The following is a 22,954-nucleotide window of genomic DNA, read 5'->3' on the forward strand; positions in this document are numbered from 1 at the left end:
TCTGTATATTGTATTGTGTTCACCACTCCAAGTCAAGTCTCTTTCCATAAGCATAGTGTTCCTATGTGGGGTTTTAACAATCTAGGTTCCTTTTTTATTTTCTAGAGCAAAGAGGAAACAGATTTAGTGTGTTTTGCACTAAACCTTTGTTGGAGTCTCCATGAAATAAAGTGTTTCTTTCCTACAAATTTCTGATGTCAGCAAAACAAGTAGTGTGGAGGAGGCTTTCTTTTTAAGGTGTCTTCTTGAAGGTGTCATAATTGCCAGAGAATAAACAGTATTTTCCTATAATAATAAGCTGCAAGAAGCATTTGATCCTTTATCAATTTTGTAAATTTTTTTTTTAAAAGCCAAGTTTTAAGCAGACTGCTCTCACAAAAAACAAAAACCAAAACCAACCTTCCCTTTGTTCAAGCTAGCCACACAATTGAGCAAATACAATTCAGTGACAAATACCAAAACCTACAAGTGCTGTATTAACTATAAAAATTGCTGTAGAAACTAATTTCTATTTAACATTTGTGACCCATTATTTAGTACTTAATTTACTGTACTATATGCAAGTCACTATGCAATTTTAGATTTGGTTCTAATGAAGTATCTATATTCTTTTTTATTGTTGGGTTTTTAACTAAAAATTTTTATGTTGACATTGCAGGTGTCCCCCTCCGTTCCCCCTTTGTCCTCTCCTCCTCCTTTAACCTTCATCAAACAACTGTCCTTGTCCTCGGGGTTTGCATATATGCTCTTTAGCTAATCCCTCACCTTCTTTATCCAGTCACCCCCACCCCCTCCCTTTGGGTACCAGCCAGTCTGTAAGTATCTATACTCTTAAGTTAATAATTAAATCAGTCATCAAATCAAAAAGTACCCTTTCTCCAACTTGCCTGAATAGATCAGAAGAAAGCGTTTATGGTACAATATTTAGCTAGCTAATTGCCTCAACTTTCTCTTTCAAGGTGTAGACACAGTCAGAGTGACATGGGATCTGGAAAGTCTCTGGGTAATTTCTTCAGTTTAAAAAGGTCTACCACTTAAAAAGCAAATCTCAAATGATGTGACTATTGTGAACCTTATCTGTGTTAACAAATGTATTTTCTAATTTAAAGGGAAAATGCTACAAAAAGAAGAATATGAATCACGCTACTTATGTGACCTTAAATATATGTAGATTGTATTGAAATATTTTGGAAAATCTATTTCAGATACTTTAAGTGAATTGCCATTGATGGGAGGGTTAAATCCTATGAATAGGACATAATATCACTGAAACCAGTTTGTCAGTTTGATTTTTGTGCCTTTGGGATGGCTCCTGTTTCAGCTATTGACCTTTCAACTTATACCTACCATATAGTAAAACTGAATAACAGGCATATTGTTTTGCAAGCAACTTAAATCTCATATTATTTTTTGCCACCCTTTCAGCATAAGTGGGAGAATCAGAGCTGTAATGAGATAAAGCAGATGTGTTTTACATGCCTTTGTTCTTACAAACCTGCAGTTGTATGTAGTATTTAGCTATGTAGAATATTCTGGTTACTATAGTGTGAAAACCTTACAAAATATGTGCAAATGTTTCTTCAGTTTTAATACCTCAGACTGTTTTTTGCACTTCAGGGGTAAGGTCTGATGACATGTAAAAGATGATTGTTTAAATGATTGTTTAATAAAATAATTGTAAATAAATATTATTAAAGTAGTGACTTTTAAAAAAAAGATATTTCTCCTTTCTGCTCTTTCGCAAATCTTAAGGAAGATTCCATTTAAAATAAGCTGCCTGATGCTACAGGGAAGGGCAGTGACCTCTGAGTGAGCTGGGTGAAGCTCATCTTCTCTACTGAGGTTCTTGGCCACGGCCGTGTGCTGGGAGGTGTATCTGTGAGAGGAGCGGAGGGCAGAGACCATAGTACACTTCACCTTGAGTTTGAGCTCTCACTGAGACTGAGGCTACACGTTTTTGAAACTTCGAGAGGAAACTCAAAGCTGAATAGATAAGGCACTTAACCTCTGCCCAGAGTTGCATAGTCACTCAGGACAGTTTCATCAGGGTTGAGCTGTCACCCTTGGCTCGGGATGTGACACCGAGTTGAGGAGAAATCCTTTTCCTACCTCGGCAGGATGCAACCTTCCAGAAGTCAGTACTACCCTGGGTCCTTAAGGTTTGGCAATTAGCTTTGGGAACATCATAGACACGGTGGTTTGTGAAGGGGCATTGTCAGCTGCGGAAAATGTAAGGCAGTAAACTTCTAGAAGTGAGAAGTGAGCAGGAGAGGAAGGCCAGGGAGACACTCGTTTGTGAGCGGGTGTGAGGCATAGTTTGCGGGATTCCCAGAGCACTTGGCAGCAGAGATTTGGAACGAGATGGAGAGCCTTCTATCAGGACAGTGGGGACTGTTAGGCCGACACACGTTTGCTTTCACTCTATATTTATAAAGAAAAAGGCAAGCTGCTCATCGATCAATTGCTTTTGAAAATGAGCTTCCTCAATTACTTACTAGTGGGGAGACATTTAATATAAAACAATCCAAATTTGTAACTTAGAAAAAAATATACTGTGGTAGAAAACAAAACAAATAGCAGAGTTAGCTGGTGTATTAGGATTTTCCAGAGAAGAAGAACCAACAGGATGTATACGAAGAGATTTATTTTAAGGAATTGGCTTGCATGAGTACAGAGACTGACAAGTCTCCTGTTCTGCAGTCATCAGGACCCAGGAGAGCTGCTGGTGTATTTCCAGATAGAAAGCCAGCAGGTTCAAGACCCAAAAAGAGCCATTGTTTCTATTTGAGTCCAATATAGGAATAAACTTGTATATCAGCCTGAGAGGCAGTCAGGCAAGAGGAATTTCTTCGTGGTCATGGGAGGGCCTGCCTTTTTGTTCTGTTCAGGCTTTCAACTGATTAAATGGGGTCCACCCGCATTAGAGAGGGCAGTCTGCTTTACTCATTAATTCAAATGTTAGTTTCATCCAGAAAAATCCTATAGACACACCCAGGATAATGTTTGACCAAATGTTTGGGCAATCCATGGCCCAAACTGACGCAAAATGAACCATCATAGCTGCTACACTTGTAAACGCGTCATTAAGATGTGTCACACTGCTGAAAACCAAGTCCTAATTAACCTGGTAATAGTAAAGGAAAGAATAAATTAAAATGTTATAAAGTTTGACAGTCTACAATTAAAATGATTTTGAAATATTTAATGTCTGGAGGTAGATAAAGGCTTATGAGCAGAGGGTCCTCTTTTATATTAGCCTACAATACGGATCAAATAGGGAACAGTCAGGGGCATATGTCAGTGTGCAGGGATGAGCTCCAAAGTCACACCAATCGTTACACATCATCAGGAGAAACAGGGCTGGAGACCTGGCGTCCAAGTGCTGATGGCCCTGCATCCTGCAGGGTAGTCATTGGAACAGAGTGAGTGACGACATCAGCAGTAACAGGCCAGAAGCAGTAAAGAACATAAAACAGCAAAGCAGATAATAGGGGACAAATGCAAAAAGGGATGTGCTGGACACTGGGAGGACAGTCACCTTCTCAATGGGAACAAGTTCACTGGTAGGAGACAAAAGTAGACTCTTTGGCAGCTGTTGATATTTCTCATGATGGTGCCCAGTCTCCTCCAGAGGCTCAACAGAATTATAAACTGGATAAACATCAGGTATATTTTCATGTTTGTGAGAATATCTTGCCTGATAGCTTATTGGTAAATAGCACCAGTCTCTGAAAATTTGGATAAAACAGGAGACCTCAAGTAGCTTTGATTAATACCACTTTTTACTGAAATAGCAAGGAGAGAATTGGTTAGGAGGTTTTCTACTCATGGGTACTAGGCATAATATTTGGAAATCTCTGCTCAGGAAACTTCATTTGTAAAATGTTTTGTATTCTTGGGCAAAGTGAAATGAGAGCTCAGATTGTTATCTGCATGGTTCAAACCTCCAATTCCTTTTTGCCTCAGTATCTGGGTACTGTCTGTTTTACTAAAATTGCCAATATAATTACCTCAAATTTTCCTTTCATTTTCAATGTTGAAAAGAGAAGTGCCATCATTATATGGAGGTTTAATCAAGGGCAATGTGGCTGAAATGTTGAGGGTTTTTTTCATCTGGAGCATAGCTGTGTTAGCATTGCCCAGAGAAGAATCCATTCCTGAATAATCCTCTAACACTGGAAAAAAGATCCTGGGAGTGTTGTGGTTTGAGAATTTCACACAATTCTGCCTCAAAGTTATACAGGTCCTGAAGCTATTTCTCCTCTTGTATGTAGTTTGTAACTTTTTTTTTTTACAGTAGTGAACATTGACTAAAATGAAAAATTACCCTAGGGAAAATACAGTACTTTTTAGAGATTATTTACTACTTGGGAATTGCACTGATTTGTTCTTTTTAAAGCTATTGTTTTGCTAACATTTAATTTATTGCTAAAATAAGATGGCAGAGAATGATGCAGAGTGCCCATTAAGAGAGAAATTGAACCCAGGAATCTTTCTTAAATCCTATGAAGATAAATCATATATATTTTTTTTGCATAGGCCTCACTGTCAAAATACAAATGGAACAAAGGTGATTCACTTTCATTAAAAGGTATATTGAAATTTTAATGCTTTCTTTCCAGTTTGTCAATAGATGCATAATGAGAATTTCTATTCCACACTCCACCATCCCTGGACCGTAGCCTTGTCCTATGGTCCAAAATGGAGCAAGTTCCAAAAATAGAGGCAAAGAGCCTATACCATTAATAGTCTAAGGAACTCTCCTGGAAGCGGCCATAGGACACTTTGTCTCATATTCCACTAGCAAAATCTTAGTCACATAGTCACACTACCAGCAAGCGTGTCTGGAAAATACCACTTTTGTTGTGGGTGTTCATGGGGCCAGAGATCACCAGAGGATTTCACTTACACCCCTGTCACTCAAGTAGTGTCATCATTTACTCATAGCCTTAAAATGTTAGATACATTCATGTACAAGGATGTTTGTCATTGTATTATTTTCTGTTTAAAAAGTATTAGATGCCACTTAAATGTTCCCAAATGCAGCCCTGGCCAGTTTGGCTCAATAGTTAGAGCATCAGCCTCGGACTGAAGAGTCTCGGGTTCAATTTCTGGTCAAGGACATGTACCTGGGTTGCAGGTTCGGTACATGTGGGAGGCAACCAATAGATGTGTTTCTCTCACATTGGTGTTTCTCTCTCTTTGTCTTTCCCTTCTTCCTTCCCTTCCACTCTCTAAAAATCAATAGAAAAAAATATCCTTGGAGGATTAACAACAACAACAAAAATGCAGAATTCTTCAATGTATTATGGTATTTTTCTGTGAAATAATAACATGTAGACACTGCAAATCAGTTATTAAAAAATCTTTACCAAATGAGAAAATGGCTATGCTATAATATGAAAAGAAAGAAGCAAGGTATAGAACTGAATATGTAATATGAGTTCACACAGAAAAAAAGATAAGAGGAAAATTGATAGAAATGATAGCTTTGGTCAGTAAGAAAAAATAATTGGTTTTAATATTAGTCTTCTTATGCTACTGCCCAGCATGTTCTCCTTTTTAAAGGAAATATCCAGATAATTTAAATCAGAAAGCAATTTTAGTTGTCTGGTAATGTAGAAGTTGAAGAAAGGGTTATATCTATATTATTGAGATAATTGCATCAATTCTCAACTTTATGTAATTTCATCCACTGAAAAAATTCCTTTGTACCTAATCTAATAAGCATATACACAAAGAAAACAAAAGTCCAAACTTTTCTGAGAAATAGTGAAGATGCAACTGCTTTGTTTATTCCTAAATAATTCTTGCATTTTACTCAACATGCTAATGGCCTGCAGCACACTCAGATTATACAACTGCAGATACTCGGCAGAGTTTTGCAAACTCTGGCTTCTGTTGGCGGCAATGAATGAGCGACCTGACCCATTGTTCTTCATCTGAGCATTTGCTTTTCTCACATCACTAGCATTTGTTAGGTCACACAGCCAGGCTCGCACTGAAAATGAATTTACACTCTGGGAAATGGTTAAAAAGCATCATCATCTTCGTTATGCCAAAAATGAAAATTGTATTTGCCCATGCTCTCTCGAGTTGATGGCTGGAATGTTTGAAAACAATATCCCGGCTTTTTTTTTTTCTCACCCGAGGAAGAAAAATATCCATGCCAGCGTTACTTTTTTATTTTACAAATAATCTGTTTTTCTCTTGCCCTTTAGAGCTCAGAAAAGCTGCATGTAATGAATGCTGTTTGTACATAAAGGCAATTTCCAGAATGAGTATTGTGCCACTGCCTGTCGTGGACTCTTGAGAGAAATGGCATATAAAAAATACAGAAATTGTCCAGATCCCCCCTTTAGTCCAACACTTCCCGTATTTTGAAGTAAACCAGTAACTATTTTCTAAGCATTTTTCCTCACCCCATCTTCCCATCAGAGCAATAATAATGGCTTTGTTGACTTTTGTTCTTGCCATTTCCTATCAAGGGGCACCTTATTAAGTGTCCCTTAGCATGGGTGGCCAGGACTCCATGTAAATGAAACCGTAAGGTGGAAACTCCTGCAGGTCCGAGGGGGAAGGCCCCAGCAGCTTTCTTCCATTAACTCATTGACTTTTTAAGTGGAATTTTTCCTCAAAATTGAATCTTCTCAAAATGGCAACCAGTGAACACAGCTGTATACAAACCCAGAGGTTTGAAATCATGCCTTGGAAGGTGCGTGTTTTTTCCTAAATTGTCAACTGTATGGTTCAAAGGGAATCACACTGGGCCTCAGCTTAAAAATCACCATTTTTTCTTTCTCCACATTGGATCAAGGGAGTAACAAAGCTAAGGAAAGAACATGAGTGTGTACCTTTTGCGCTTCAGTTTACATTCCCCCCCAGTATCTCGACCCTGTGCTAACTCTGAGTGGAAGTGAAGAGGCAAAGAGTAATGTGCTGTTTTAAATGTAGATGGAAGATAGGATATTGAGACTAAATTTTACAAACCACACCAAGATATATTCATTCCACTCTCACATTTAAATAATGCGCACATTAAATAACTGTTCCAAAGGAACTGTCAAAATGAAAGTCTGTCATAACTTTCTTCAGCTGAGCTCTGACAACTGTGAGTCGAAGGCTTGCAGCGAAGCTATGAGAATTATTTTTTTAAATCATTTGCAAAACGAGCAAAACCTTATTTCTATCTGATTATTGCTATTTCTATCTGAGCAGAAAAGTGAACAAGTCCTACATTATTGATTAGGTGAATCTTTCTAGATTACATAGATTATGCAGGGCTACCCTGAGGAATCGAAACCATGCAGGACAAAATTGAGTTTTGAGGACCTGTGCATAAATCGAAAGGTATAGGCAGATTGTTTTTAACTTTTATTTTAGTTTCCATCTATGTCTATGCTTTCTATGCTCAGAGAAAATCTGGAACTCACTATGAAATGTATAAACTCTGCAAATCAGTAACTAGAGCTTCCTGGGGCCTTAGAGTCAAGGAACTGAGCACTTTTCTTAAACAGCAGATGGCTCATTCTTGAGAGCTGGATTCAAACTATAACCAACATTGGTCTGGAGTAAAGAAAAGAAGCTGGAAACTTGCAATAATCTAGAAATTTAGTCCTCAAAGTATTATCGGCGGGGTGCCCTCTGTGTCCACACCTGTTACCTCTGAAAGTGTTCTTGGGGTGCCACTGGGGAAAGAACTTCCTGAGGTCCCCATGGGAGGATTAGGTATCATGGTGAGCTTTATTGATGATGTAACATTAAGGGGGTTCCCTTCCAAGGTCTCGTTGCCTTCTGTCTCACCATGGAAAATGTCCAGCCTTGTCTCCAGCAGAGCTACAGTTAAAGCCACTGCCCAGAGTTTCTGGTCCATCCCAAAGAACAGTCCAGTCCAGCATATGGCTAGCTTAGCTAGTGTTCCCGGCTGCAGTCCATTGCATGTGGGATCTGTGTGGTCACTGGCCATGCAGCTGCTAGGGCAACGTGGTGGGCTAGCTCATGGGCGAGTGCCAGTCACAGAGCAAGAGAGAGAGAATTTTTTGCCTGGGGATTATGTGTTTCCAAATTTTCACGGGCTTGCCATGAAGTCCACCCTCCTAGTCAAAGATCTTTGTTTCCAGGTTGAACTAACAGACATGCACCTTCCCTACATCACCCTGACTTCACTGCACAGGTGCCCATCTTCCCCTTTGTCAAACTTCTTCCCCCAGTGATCTGTAGGGAATAGACCAGTGTTTCCCCAGGGAGTGTAAAGTTGCAGCTTCCTGGGGAAGCTGCCCAGATGACCATGCTTATAATGTCTGGCCTCCCCTTTGCTCTCTTCTTATTGCAATATTTCCTAGCTAATGATGATGATAACAAAAGTATAGGCCCCCTGACCAGCACTCCCAGTCTTACCTGTTAGAAATGAAATTTCTCAGAAGTCAATCCAGACCTATTCAATCAGAAACTCTGGGGGAGGGGGCATATTTTCTATTTAGCAAGACTTATGGTTTATTCTGCTGCATATTAAAGTTTGAGAACCACTTACTTGGAATAAGCTTTAAGACAATTCCAGAAAGCTGAAAAGAGATCCCGATAGATATGTGTCAACATTGCTATATCCCAAAATAGAAAGGAAGAGCCAGACTACCTAGTGTCCAGAACAGGACGTGCGCCTCCATTATGAAATCCATCTGTGCAATGCTTAACCTGATTGATTACACTTTCACTTATTGATCACCAGAGCTGATTCAGCCTACCTGCCTGGGTAGGTGTGTCTTTTCTCTGTCAAGGCTCCTTATTTATTCTCTGGAGCAGTAGCAATAATTTATATACTTAGTTAAAGGGGGTGAACTTTTCAGATGGAGACTGTTATTTGGTCAAGACATACATGTACCAGAATTCCTCTGCTCTTCTGTATTACATTCCTTAGGAACTGAGACTGAGACTGAGCCTGAGCCTGCACATGGGAAATTCCTATCATCCAGATTGTATAGATTTGGTCTCTGGCAATACTGTATAACAGAAAAACCGCATGTGCTGGGAAGTCAGACAGACCTGATTTGAATCATAGTCCTGTCATTTGTTAGCTGTATGATCTGGGGGAAGTCAGTTAGCTTCTTTGAACTTCATTCCCTTATTTTTGAAGTGAAGATTCTCATAACAGCAGTTCAGGTTAATTTGAGGACTAGGGATAACCTGTGTAAAGGCCTGGAAGTCAGTAAATATTAGATCCTCTACCTGCCTATCTCCCCCTTACTAATGCACCTGCTCCTTGCCATTGTTATGGCTTCTGGCTTCTTAATTTGTTTTTATATAGAATGGTGGGAGATTGAGATTATGGGTTCTGGTGTCAGCCTATCTGGGTCTGAATCCCAGCGCTGAAATGCATTCTGTGGTTTCCTCATGTGTACAGTGTGAAAAGTAATTCCACCTACTGTCACAAGTTGTTCCAGGAATAAGAGTATAAGAAACTTATCCAATGACTGACATATACTAAGCATGCAATTAATGTTAGACATTACTATCATCCTCAATCCTCAGCATCCCTGTTGTCACTTTACTTTTCTTCCTTGTGCCTTAAACATAGTATTTTGGTGCAGAAAATCATCTCTTAATTCATTCATTTAGCAAATACTTTTGAGAATCTACTATGTGAAAGAAATTGAGCACAGATCCTGCCTGAAGGTTTTAAAGCATAGATTTGTAATTACCACTTACTACCCCTCCACATTAGTGTCCTAATCTCTAAAACAAGGAAAATAATTCCCTATGTATATATGTTAGAATATTTTAAATAAAATGAAATAATCAATGAAACTCCAGAAACTGAAACGAAAAGCTTTAAGGCCGTATACATATAATCACACTGTAAACACCTCCCCAGATAGCATGGCCTCAAGGCAGAGCAGTACAGCTCCTCCTTTCCAAACACCCCCCCCCCCCCAAGCCCCTTACCTGTATTTTCTCTGGCAGCCTTAGTGCTTTTAGGAGAATGAGATGAGGGAGAAAAGCAAACAATTTAACAAGTAAGAAATTAATAAACACACCAAATGCATAAGCTTTTTGACTTCTGCAGAAGTTTAAACTAAAGCTCTAGATACTGCTTTAAATATGTTTTGTATTATCAAGGTTATTTGTTGGAAGGAATGTTTATCTACCACCACGACTAAACTCTAGGAACAAGGACTTGATTTTTAAGTACTGACTGACATTTGAGTGCCTGGCGTTGGGGGTCACTGAATGACAGTTGAGTACCTGGGCTGGGGAAGTGCAGGTCCCGGCCTGCTCTAGGCTGTAGAACTGCAGGTTACTGAGGATCCAGTTTGGAGCTCGGAATAGAATCCAGCAGCGTTAGGAGCTTCCACCAGGGGTGATGATAGGGTCTTAAGTTTGTCTTGCTACTTCTAAGACCCAAGGCCATTGGGTCTCGGAAATTGTCTAGATATCTATGTGTCCATCAGGTTATACTCTTGCTTGTTGTTTGTCACCTCTCATGACTGGAAGTCAGTTTTAATTACTGACTTGTCCCCTTTCCTGACAGCCTGCATAGCCAGCCCTTTTCTCTGCCTCTATTCTTATCAGTTGCTACCCAGATCCTGTTCTATTATAAACCAGAATCTTGAGTTGCTGCTGGGAGATTCCTCTTTTGGGCCTCCTCTGTCACTTTCCCCCATGGACTTTTATACCACAGCAGATCATGTCTATCTGAGGTTTCCTTTTCAATTTGAGATGGTTGGCCACCCCCAGGGGACCTGGTGCATGTGGTTCTCATCCATGCTTATTCTCAGCTTACTTCTCTTATGTTATATTCTGCTGAGCAGTCCCAGCATCTCACAGTTTGGATCATTAGGTTAAGATGTAATCTCTTGAAGAGAAAAGTCATTTCAAAACTTCCCTAGACAGAAATGTGAGATCCAGGTCATTTATATCACAAAGTTTCTAAGAAGGCAAGCAAATATATTGTTAAATAAATATTTATTGTTATAGCTAACATATTAATTTTAAATAATTTTAATTTATAGTATTGCACAATCTTATTTATGGGTGGCACGTGTACTTTATAGCATAGGGTGCTCTCTTGGATAATCAATGTGTACAGGATATTTATACTCATTTTATTTGATTCAGCATAATTTTACTATTAAATATATGGAAAAATTTTATGCTTGTCTTTGTGGCACCATTGGCCTAATCTAGGTTTACTTTTATATCAAGTCTCTTGTCAAGAACACACCTTTCTATTTCTATGGGAAATATTGCTTCTAGGAGAAAAACAAATAAACTATCTTTCTTGAACATCTGCTTGTCTATGATTTTAATAAAGCTAATAGAAAGAAACTGAATTTTGTGTTTTTTTTTTTTTTTTTTATTGCTATTGGAACTTTTTTCCTATCTGTGTTTCCATTTTGGGATAATTATTTCACTTGAGGTTATGTGGTTGTGTTATGTGGTGGTTGAGTCTTTTATTATAAATGAAGCACAAGGAGCTAAAGTTCTTAAAAAGTGCATGTATGTGTGTGGTGGTGGGAAAGGCTGTATGTATAAATGTATTACAACCAAAACAGTCGTTAATTAGAAAACAATTTCAATTTAAAAGAACACTATTGAAATAGAAAGTAAAAATTGATTTTACCCATATCTGTCTTTTATTAGTAGCACTTTATTCTTTCAGTGTATTACAATACATGGCCTTGTTCAGAAACTTAGATTTTATTTGACCAATGAGGCCTGAAAATCCTCTTCGGTCATGTGGAACCAGATGGAGTTGGACAGATGCAGAGGTGGAGCATCAACAACCCAGGACATCTGCTGGTTGGCAGTAAAAAGTAAGTTGTACCCAGGGCCTTAGGTAACCTCCAAAGTAGTGGGAATTACTGTCCACTGGGAACGTTGAGCAAGAAGGTGGAAGCCTTTGTTCACTTCTGTGAGTCATCATCTCTCTAAACTTCCATTAGATTCCTTATTGTGCTCTATTCATTTCCTGTAAGAAAAGCAAAGAGCACTTCTTCTACTTCATGTGTCAAACTACTTTAACATATTAACATTTTAATAAAAATAGTGTAGTTACATATGAAAACATGCATTGTAACTTTACCTTTTTCAGACTTGGAGAGAGAATACCTGTTGAGCCTAACCATGCAGCCTTGGGTTAAGTCAGCAATAAATGTAATTTGCTCATTCAGAAATCCCATCTTCAGACTTGGTATAATAGACTATACATGCTAGAATAATAAGAGCTCACAAACAGCAGACGCCTAATCATCTTTTGTTTGCTATTGAAAGCTTTTAATTTTATGCCAGTTGTTCTCTGTCGTTACATATTGTAAGATGCGATCCTCACAACCATCTTTTTATACAAATGAAAAGTCATATAAATTTAGAAACTATTTCATGTCATCCATGCAATGTTCATTTCAATTTAGAGTAAGCAAATATTTCACATGCACACAGTGAATCTCTTATAGTCCCATTTTAAGGTTGTCAAGTATTCTGATTTCAATCCTATTTGACCAATTTAAATTGCAATTTAAATGGTTAGATTCTACCATTAGATTTTAATTACCTTCAATTCTATCAGAGTGGGTTCCAACCCTTTGTAGCAAATTCATTTCCTGCTTAACCAAAGAGACAATACTCTTTAAATAGGCTCCCCCCACCCCCACCATTTGCACTTTTTCTGGAAAGAAATTGTTTTAACCCAGACTGTTGTTTATTTCCTCTCTTATTCCACAACACATTTATGAATAAAATGAGTAACACACCAATACAAGGGAAAGGTGAGAGAGAAACATAATAATATTTCCTTTGTGAAAAAAGATACTCAGTATTTCTTTAATATTTGTGACTGAGTGACTTTATCATTTTAACTAGGAACCCTAAATGTTCAGGACAGTATGACTATGCACCTTTAAGCCTTTCTTTGCATAGGTGATTTTAAATAGAACCTTTGTCTAGAGAATATAATTGTGTAATTAAAGAAGTACGTAGAAAAAAAGAGATCCTCACTAGGTGGCTTGTGATTTTAAGCACAGCACCTGTAAACACCATTTTAAAAATCTATCAGAAGTGTACACATTTACACATATAAAATATGTTGTACAAGATTTACCATTAGAAAGCCACAATCTTGTTTTTGATTTAAGCTATTAAGAGGCATTTCTGGACAACTCATTAATTGGTTCATACTACCAAGGGCCCACTTAGTGCATTGAAGCAATAACTTTCCAAGTGGTCCCACTGGACAGAAGGGTTTAAGTTAGGTTGCAGGAGAAACCCACAGTAGTTTATATAAGTGTGCCAAAAATCAGCATGTTGGAAATGACTCTGTGATTGCATGTGAAAACTTTGGGAATATAAATATTGTCACATATGACAAGGGAGTAAAAGGAAAATGATTTTTTTTTTCACTTGAGGCTTGAGGACTTTTTATGTAACCAGTGTCTAGGAGTGAAGGTGACTCTATCATGATGCTACGGTATCTTGGCAGAAAAGTTTCCCATTATTGGTACACCCTTTTAATCAAATTCTAGTGAGGCAAGAGATTGCCAAATTTCTTTAACTGGGATATGTTGCCATTATAATAAAATCTGACAGGCCCCTGGCTCCTACTTTAAAAGCAAGTATTATTTATCCTTGAATCAAATAATGATTAACCTAAAAAAGGCTAATTAAATTTCTTATAAGATTTGCATATCTTACATAAAACATGCAGATATAAACAAAGAACTTGCTTCTATGTCAGTCAGTAACCAATATAAAGGAAGGTACTACATGCTAATGTTGGTTGACAGCTTCAGATTCAAACAAGTCTTGGCTCTGTCACTTTCTAGCTATATGACCTTGGACAAATTCCTTAATATCGCCATAGATTTGGCTTTCTCATCTATAAAATGGAATAACTACATGTAGCTGTAAAAAGAACTAAATAAGATCATCTAGTATGAATTCTCATCAGAGGGCCTAACACTTAGCCCATCCTCAACACGCTGGTGGAGGTGACGTGCAGCTCTCACCTCCACCTGAAGCCCTGACAGTTTCCCATTGTCCACATTCAAGCAGCAGTCAGATCCTTCATCAGCTAAAGGATCCCTAAAATATCTCACATTTGTGCTTTCCCCACCTTTCTGCATTCATATCAGGCAGGATTCAAATGTGAAAATCTCTTAGAGAACTTTGTAAATTCTAACACAGTTTAGAATTATTAATTATTTTTAACATTTTATTAAAACTTACCAGAACTACAGTAATTAACTAGCATCTGCCACTAGGATTTGTCTTTTATTTTTTATTTTTTTATTTTATTTTAAAAAATATATCTTTATTGATTTCAGAGAGAGAAAGGGAGAGGGATAGAAACATCAATGATGAGAGTCATTGATCCGCTGCCTCCTGCACGCTCCCGACTGGGGATCAAACTCGCAACCCGGGCATGTGCCCTGACTGGGAATCGAACCCTGATCGCCTGGATCCTAGGTCGATGCTCAACCACTGAGCCACACCCGGCCAGGCAGGGTTTGTCTTTTAGATTAATCTTTTCCTCAAGTACTTCCCAGAGCTCCTCAGTACGACGGACAACATCTACCAAAGTGAGTTACTGTCTTTCTTTGTAACCTTAACTTCCAATATGTGCCTTCACATTCCACCAGCACCCTGCTCTCCAACACTTCAGAAGGATGCTCTCTTCTAAATTTGTTCTAAGTTTGCCTTACATAAATAATTAACTCTTTAAATGGGCAAATATTGATTAAAATGTTTTTCATATGCCTTCTCTCTCTACGAAATAGTCTATTTCTCTTTCCATTCTTCACGTTCTATTTTTCAAGGTTCCACTTAAATTGTTTTTCTATTTAACCTTCTTGACTCTTTCATGTGAGAATCAACCTCTCCCTCACCTGTTCTCCATGCTTCAGGCCCTATCACCCTTCCACCTAAGGTTATCATTTACAACATAATCTGAGAAGTCTGGCAGGCAAGGACTCGATCCCCATTTTCCCTCCACCCTCCATGATGCCTAATGGAACAAGTTTCACAAGGGAAGTGCTAAATCAGGAGAAGAAACATCAAGTTTTTTCTCTATGGATGTATTTGCTAATACTGAGCTGTAGTAAAGAAATAGAAGAAAAAAAGATAGAGCTGGATAAAAAAAATATTTCCAGGCCTAGAAGGGACAGAGTTTGGCTTCCCTTCTCTTTTTGTGTACTCTCGTTAGTCTGCACATTCTTTTGATATTTATTTTAACCAGAATTTACTAAAATAAAAATGTTAAGTGAAGGTCATAGATAAAAAGATGGAGGGAGAAACAAAAGTTCTGCCCAAACTGAAAGTGTCACTGTGGGCCCGTGTCTTTGATTTCTTTTACTAAGACCTTGAAAAATACCCATTGTCATAGATATGCACAAAAATGCACATCAAGAACACCCTGATTTTTAAAATTTTTAAAAAATTTTTTTTTTTGCATTTGATAACAGCCTTTCTTAGCTTGACCTGGTCAGTTTGTTATTCAGAGTAAGGTGAAGATTCATCACACACACAAAAATAGCATTTTATCAGTAGTCATTCTGCTCATTTTCTGCATCCTAGCTCTATCTCAATACTTTATGGTTCTCTTTAGCCCTAAACTGCCTTTCTGGGTGGGATGTTGAAGATTAAAAGGCAGAGTTAGAAAATACTTTCTTGGCCTTCAACACCACCAAGGTGCAGGATTAGCAGTGTTTGCACATCTATCAACCAGGTAACATAGTGAGTTTGCTTTGAGCTTTTCAACTCTTCTTTCATCCTTCATGTAAATCATAGGCCACTCCTGTGAACTGTGGGGAAAATCTAATAGAAAGGGTCATTTGGGGACACAGTACTGATGGCCATGGACAAGATACTGTTATAAAGTTTTGCCATACCTTTGGTGGAGTAATTAAATGGGTAAATAGCATTGACCCTTTACAGATTTTAAAATCCAGCCAGAGCCATCCATCTTTCCAAATAAATGAATGAAATTAGTCAGCTGCTACAGTTGCATCTTGTCTAGACCTATATAGATAATGAGAATTAGTCATCTTTTACTCTGAGGAATGCACGATCTTACTCCCTCCTGTTTTTAATCCCAATTTAAGCATAAGAATAAATGGACTGAAGGAAAAAGAAAAAATGTTCATCCTCAAATTAGCAATTATACTGAGCAAAACAAACAAATTTGTTGTTGGCCGATTGCCTGACTGACAAACTAAATCAGAGTGGAGACAGCACTGCCTTTTTTTCCATGTGTCAAATACTGTTCTGGGCTCCTTGGTTCCCGAAACGGCCCTTCAGTGATTGCTTCTATCCTCCTGGCATCCCATGAGTCTTACTTTGCGTCAGATCAGGGTGAGGAATGTATTGAATGCTTTTGTTTCTGAGATCAACTCCTCTTCTTTCATTTAAAGGTGCATTGAACATGGTTTACAAGGATATTCAAATCACACAGGTTTTCCTTTTAAAGTTTTCCACTTGATAGAACAGAGCAACCATATCATAGCTGCATTGCTATTTGTTCTGAGTCCACTGTTTCAGAAAGATATTGCCTTCAAAACTGCTGCTAGCTATAAAATGAATGAAATATTAATGCTGATCTGCAAGGTACACACCAGCTGTAACCATGCTTTTCTGGAAACTATGCCCACCAACAGGAGCTATGTGAGAAATTGGCCCTGAGCTCTTTCAGCCTCATAAACAGGACAATAATTAGCATGCTGATAAATACTTCAACAACCAGCAGACAGAGTGAGCATTCTGTGCTCTAATTTATACAATTCTTCTGACATTCTCTGTTATGAAATGATAAACCATACTGCTGATGCCAGGGATTCATGAAAGTAATAATATTAATTCTATTTACAAAATAACCTTATTATACCTAATCTTAAATATCCCTGCAAATGTTGAACAGGGATCTCATGGATAAATGTGATTTGTAGATACTCATCTCAGATAAACTTTTAGTTTTAGATTCCTTGACCTCTTATCCCTTTACTAAAGCTCTACTAAAACCTAGGTATAGATTGATGTGAACTTCACGATCACTTCCTTCTGCCTACCCTTGCTGAAATACACGAGGCTTTTGCATATTCAGGAATAAGCTCATTTTGGACCAGATATAACAAGTCAATTTTATTGAAGCTCACCTATGTCAAGCTCTTTCAGGTTGTAAAAACCGGAAGGGCATGCAGGTTTCTCTACATAATATAAATTTTTGGTAGAGATTCACACAGAATCCACAAGCATTGAACAAAGTCTCAGCAGATACATAATCAGCCTCCTGAAAAACTGGAACTCTGTAAGAATTCAGGCTAGTCTAGTGGTTTAACAATTCTATCAACGAATCATTCCCCCCACTGAGTATCACACTCTCCTTGTAATACTTTCTCTACTTTTTTTTTTTAAAGTAATTAATTTTTTATTGAGGTAACATTGGCTAATACCATTATATAAATTTCAGGTGTAAAATATTATAATTCAATATCTGCATACTCTATTTTGTGTTCACCACAAAAAGTCTAGTTCCTATCTGTCACCATGTATTTAACTTCCTTGACTCATTTTGCCCTCCCCTGCCCCATTTCCCTCTGATAACCACCATTCTGTGTCTGTATCTATGAGTTTGCTTTCTCTACTTCTGTTTCTGCTATTGACTGGGTTCAGGCCACCTTCCAGATTTAAATATTCAAATTTATTTATTCCTCCATTTGCTTTCATTTACTCATGGTTACTCCTGCCTTATGGCTCCTGTTTAATGTAAACTCTCCACGTGTGTTTTCTTCTGTGCCACTGTATCTTCCAAGCCTCTCTATTTTTGTATTCAATTTTCTCAGAAAAAAGGATCTAATCAGGAAAGATAATCATGGTCCTCCATAGAGCACCTACAATGAATAAATGTTTAACTTGAGGACAAACATCACAGGCTGTCATCGTAGGGTTGAGTGCCTTTGGTTCAGGGGTCCTTCAACTGTAACAAAGGTGTTGGGGTGACCTGATCCAAAGCATGGTGAGATAGGCATTGGAACTGAGAACCTTTGGTTATGGAGAAGCCACTTATTTCACTTATGAACATTGAATTCTGAGTAGGCAATTCTAAAAAATTGATTTAAAGTGATATGAAAGAAATGTAATGACTAAGAGGAGGAGGAGGAGAAGAAAATGGCTTGGGAAAAGTACATAAAATTAATGCTTGTCACACTGCTCATGTTTCATTGGAAACTGACAATAAGAAATGCAACTTTCTTCGAAGAGCTCTTTTCCTCTCTTGAAGAAACATGGGTGTCAAAGAAATTGTCTACCAAATTGTCCACCAGAAATACAGCATACAGTTGTTAAGATGAGAACGGTGCTTGCATGACATTGACAATAAACTTCTGTTCACTTGGATGTCCTGCTCTTCTAGAGGTAATCAGGTATAAATACCCCAGAATCCCATGATTTAATTTTGTAAGGGACTATAAGGTCATCTTACCAAAAGCTCTTCTTTTCCAGTTGAAGAGTAAGGCTAAGTGAATGGTCCAAGATCTCACAGCTAATTTGTGTCTAGGTTCTGTACCACATTATGAGGAACACGTTTAATGATGCAGGGAAACAGTTCCCCCTAGATTCTGTGTTCACTCGACCACTGTGAGAAGCACTTCTGCATGCCTCTGAGGGAATCCTACCAGCATCGAGTGATTACTCTGTCACTTAAAACCCCCATTCAACAGACCAAAGAATGACCACAGAACTCATTTGTGTTACTGACCAATGGCTTAAATAGCTATTTTCTTCCAGATTTAAATATTCAAATTTATTTATTCCTCCATGCTGATTATGTAACACTAAAGAAAATTTAAATGTCATTTTACTTTTTTCAAAAGATACGACCTTAGTGTCAGTCACAGCATCAATACATTTCATGATTATTTTTTGTTTCAGGTTTATAATATGGGCCATATTTGAAGCTCTGCAAAGATACATGCCAGGCTTTGGGCCAGGAATGAGCAGACTGGCTGAGCATTTCACATCTTCCGATTACCATCTATTATAGACTGTTGTTTATATAGTCCCAAATACAATCTTGTAGTTCTACCTTCCATGGGTAATATGTCACACTAAGCCAACTATTTAGAGAACAAGAAAATAAATCAAGAGAGAAATCCCAAAGTATATATTATGTCCATTTAGGCACTTTTCAGATGCTCAGCTTAAGTGATTGATGTCTTTACTCAGGTTCACCCTTTTCTCATCCCAGTGGCAGCTCAACTTCCTATTAGATTCCAGGTCCTTGGGAAAACAAAAGTCAGCCTCTCTGCCTCATTTGGGGCACACTGCTAAAGTAAAGATAAAATCATTTTCCGTATTACTTCCTAACACCTAAGGTGGGCAGAGGAGAGTAGAGCTTTAAGGACAGAAAAGCAATAGTTGAATCTTGTTGCCAAAGAAAGAAAAAAATATAAACCTATTGGAAAATAAAGCAAAAAACCCTCACCCATTAAATGACTACTCCAGCTAGCAATAGAGTTTAAAGTGCTTTGTAGAGCTATACTAAGTTGGCAACAGTAAATGACTGGCTTCAAATATACTGTTAGTATTCAGACTCTCAGAACAATCCTCAAGTCTCAGCTTTGTTCCACTTATGCTCATATTTCCAGTAAGTTATGGCCAACAATCACCTAATATGTTTTGACTATCAAACTTTTATGCCATTGGTAATGATCCTTCCAAAATGGTTTCCATGGCCAATGAAGCTTTCACCCATAAACCATAGACTCAGGAAGAAAACAGGAAATGACCAAGGCATTTTGTGTTTGTATTTGTTTCATTTTTATATAGACCCATAATTTCTAACAGTGCATCCTTTCATTCTCTAAATGCCACTCTTAAATGCTCCAGTAATGCAAATAATTTGAAAAACATCAAAGATTTAACGGTACAACCAACTCCTCATCATATACTGGAATATGATTATTATCAATTGTAACCAGTTAAGATCAAAGACATGGGATTAGGAAGCCCTAAACCTAGGGATCCTCCATCCCTATTCTTAACTTTGTGGTAAGAAGATGGTAATATTCAGCAGATGTAGCACTGTTCATCAGTGGATAATTCTCTAAAGCGGTTCTTATCAGTGAAGTAAGAGATGTGATAATGGTCAGGGAAGTCTAATGACAGGGAATCTGGGAGGCAGGAAGAAGGCAAGGATTTAGCATCAGTCATTTGGTCATCGGGTAAGAAGCCATTGCTTATAAACCAGGGTTCGTGAACAGGAGTCCAGCCTCGGGAAGGTGGGGCTTGGCTGGAAGGACGGTTCAAAGCGAATGGGGGCAGGAGCGTGAGTGGGCTGTGGCAGTGGTTGCAACAGGAACACCAGCGACAATGACAGCTGCCATGTTAAAGCCCTTACTATGCAGAGGATGCTTTGTGAAACACTCTTTCAAGAATCAGCTCATTCAATTATAGTAATTCTGTAGCTATTGTTATCTCTATTCTAAAAGAAATAAGGAAATTGAGGTCTAGTAAAGGGACTTGACCACATTACCACTGCTGGTTTGCATTTTTTTCTGTTTCAGACATCCCTATTTGCTCCTATTTCAGATATCCACCTTTCTCTCTGTCCTAGGGGGCTGATGGGAAGAGATTAGAGGGAAGTTAGGGAGAGAAGGAGAATGGTGAGGTCAACATATTTATTCCCCCAGCTCCCTCCCTATAGTGTCATGTCAAGGTGCCTCTGTCCCTTGTCTCACTGAGTATCTGGAGCACTTGATGGGGATGCAGTATCTAGGAAATATGAGATGCCCAGCTGTCATGCCCTTGTAAGAACTCAGAGGGAGAGCTGAAACAACAAGGGGTGCAAAAATGCAGAATGTGAGCCAGGAGCTTAGATCTTATGATCACAAACCCAGGTCTGCGGGATCCGCCAGCAGGTGGAGTCAACTGTCTCATCTGAGAGACCAGGAGAGCACACGGGCTCAGGCAAGGCTCATTAGCAATTACGCTTTTCTTGACAATGTGAGAGTTTGACTTGCTACACAGTAAAGGCCACTCAAAGTCATTTTTTATCTTATTAATTGTTCTTTTATCTAATTGTTTTTATGACATCATGGTACAATGGAACTTCCCTGGGAATTTTGAAATGAGGTAAGCCTAATTGCCTTCACTGCTCCAAGAGTAAAATTTTAATGTCAATAGAGGTGAGAAAGCTCAAAACTGCCAGACGCAGACTAGCTCCCAGCCTTGCAAGACTTGGTAGTAATCCTGTGAAATATATTAATACAGATCTTAAAAAAATGAATGAATCTATCACAGGGGAGTGAGAGAGGTAGTGGGGACCAGACCCTGCTGGCACAATCTGGTGAGTAAAAAAGATGTTTGGCTAGCGAATTTGAATATTCTTGCCTCTTTCGTCAAGACCTTCCTTATGATAAGACAGTGGCTTTATATGAATATCCAATATCCTTTGTACTCTCATTCAAGCAACTTTTGACTACAATTGAACTTCCCATATATTTTGTCTTCAGGGAGATAATGTTCCAGCTAGAATATAGAAACTGAATTAAGTCAATTTTATACTAAAATAAATCAGTTGTCACTCTGGTTGTAGCGGTTTTGTGAGTTAAGTGAATGTGAGTCAGCACCTGAAAGACAAATCGCTCTATGTGTGCTGACAAATAAGGCTTTTCCTTCTTCTAGATGAAGGAGCAGATGCTCTACCATGGGAAAATTATTAAACTAATCTTGTCCTGCAAAGGAATTTGAGAACAAAATAGACTACCACGGGGGGCCCCCTTCTGCTATAGTAATCTGGGTTTTGGTTATTTATCATTTTTTAAAGGTATTAAATATGCCTAAAGTCTCAGGTACTTTGCTTTGTACTGCTGACATAGTAATGGTCAAGACACAGTTCTGACCCTCAAAGACTGTAGTCCAGTTGATCGTGGGGAAAGGCCCGTAATAAGAAGAGAGCCACAGTTGTTTAATAATCATTCACCTTACTAACTGCAGATAAAAGGTTTTCTTACAGACCCTGGGAAACTGGAGGATGAACCAAGGCTGTAAAAAGATAAGATCCTCAGTGGGTCCATTATTCAGAAAAGAAATGCATTTTGAGACCAGACCAAGGACTGATACACTTTGATTTGGTTGCTGTGTGCAGACACTTGCCCCCTCTGGGAGTTTGCCTCAGGAATGCTGACCACTCTCTAGTCCCTGGAACTGGATGAGCTGTTTGTAACATCATAGATTAGCCACCCGGTTATCAGATTTTGAGCTCCTGAAGGCCAGACTGCAGTCCCTCCCCTCCCCTCTCTGTTACATTTGTAGCTCGCAGATGCACAGAGTTGTCTTCTCCCTCCCTGGTATATAATCAGCCAACGGGCAAGGGGAGTCAGAGCTGAATTTGCAGGGTGACCAACTGCTCTCCCATTTTGTTGGCAATAATGAAAGAAACGCTCACATATAATTCAACCCTGTCTCTGCTTAATTTGCCTCAAGTAGTGACAGGCGGCCTGAGACCCCTCCTGTCCGTATCATAGTGAGGTCACAAGAAAGTGATACCCCTTCTGTCCTAACTGCTACCTGGCTGAGGTGGCAGACATTGAGGGCAATTTAGATGCGTGAGGTGTTTGGATAAGTTGCTAAGACAAGAAGAACGAGTCTTTGTTCAAAGGAAAAGCTTGCTTGACAAGCTTCTGTTATGACTAGATTACATACAGTTTTGTAGGATCCAGGATTCACCCCTGCCTGTTCCCTTAGACTTGAATTTTCAGAATTTGCCAGCTTTCTCTGACTACTCTCACTTGAGACTGGAACATAGTTCCCACCTTGCTTTGGCCACAGCTAACCATTAGCCTTGACTTCTTCTGTACTCAGGCCAGAGTAGATCTTCATATATCCTTTTTCCTATAGGGGAGGCCAGATAATATTCTAAATATACTGTCAACTATTATCTTATAACTGTTGTTATGTAAAAATTAAAAAA

This window comes from Miniopterus natalensis, chromosome 6 (assembly GCF_054644295.1).
Source record: "Miniopterus natalensis isolate mMinNat1 chromosome 6, mMinNat1.hap1, whole genome shotgun sequence".
In the NCBI taxonomy this organism is placed as follows: domain Eukaryota; kingdom Metazoa; phylum Chordata; class Mammalia; order Chiroptera; family Miniopteridae; genus Miniopterus; species Miniopterus natalensis.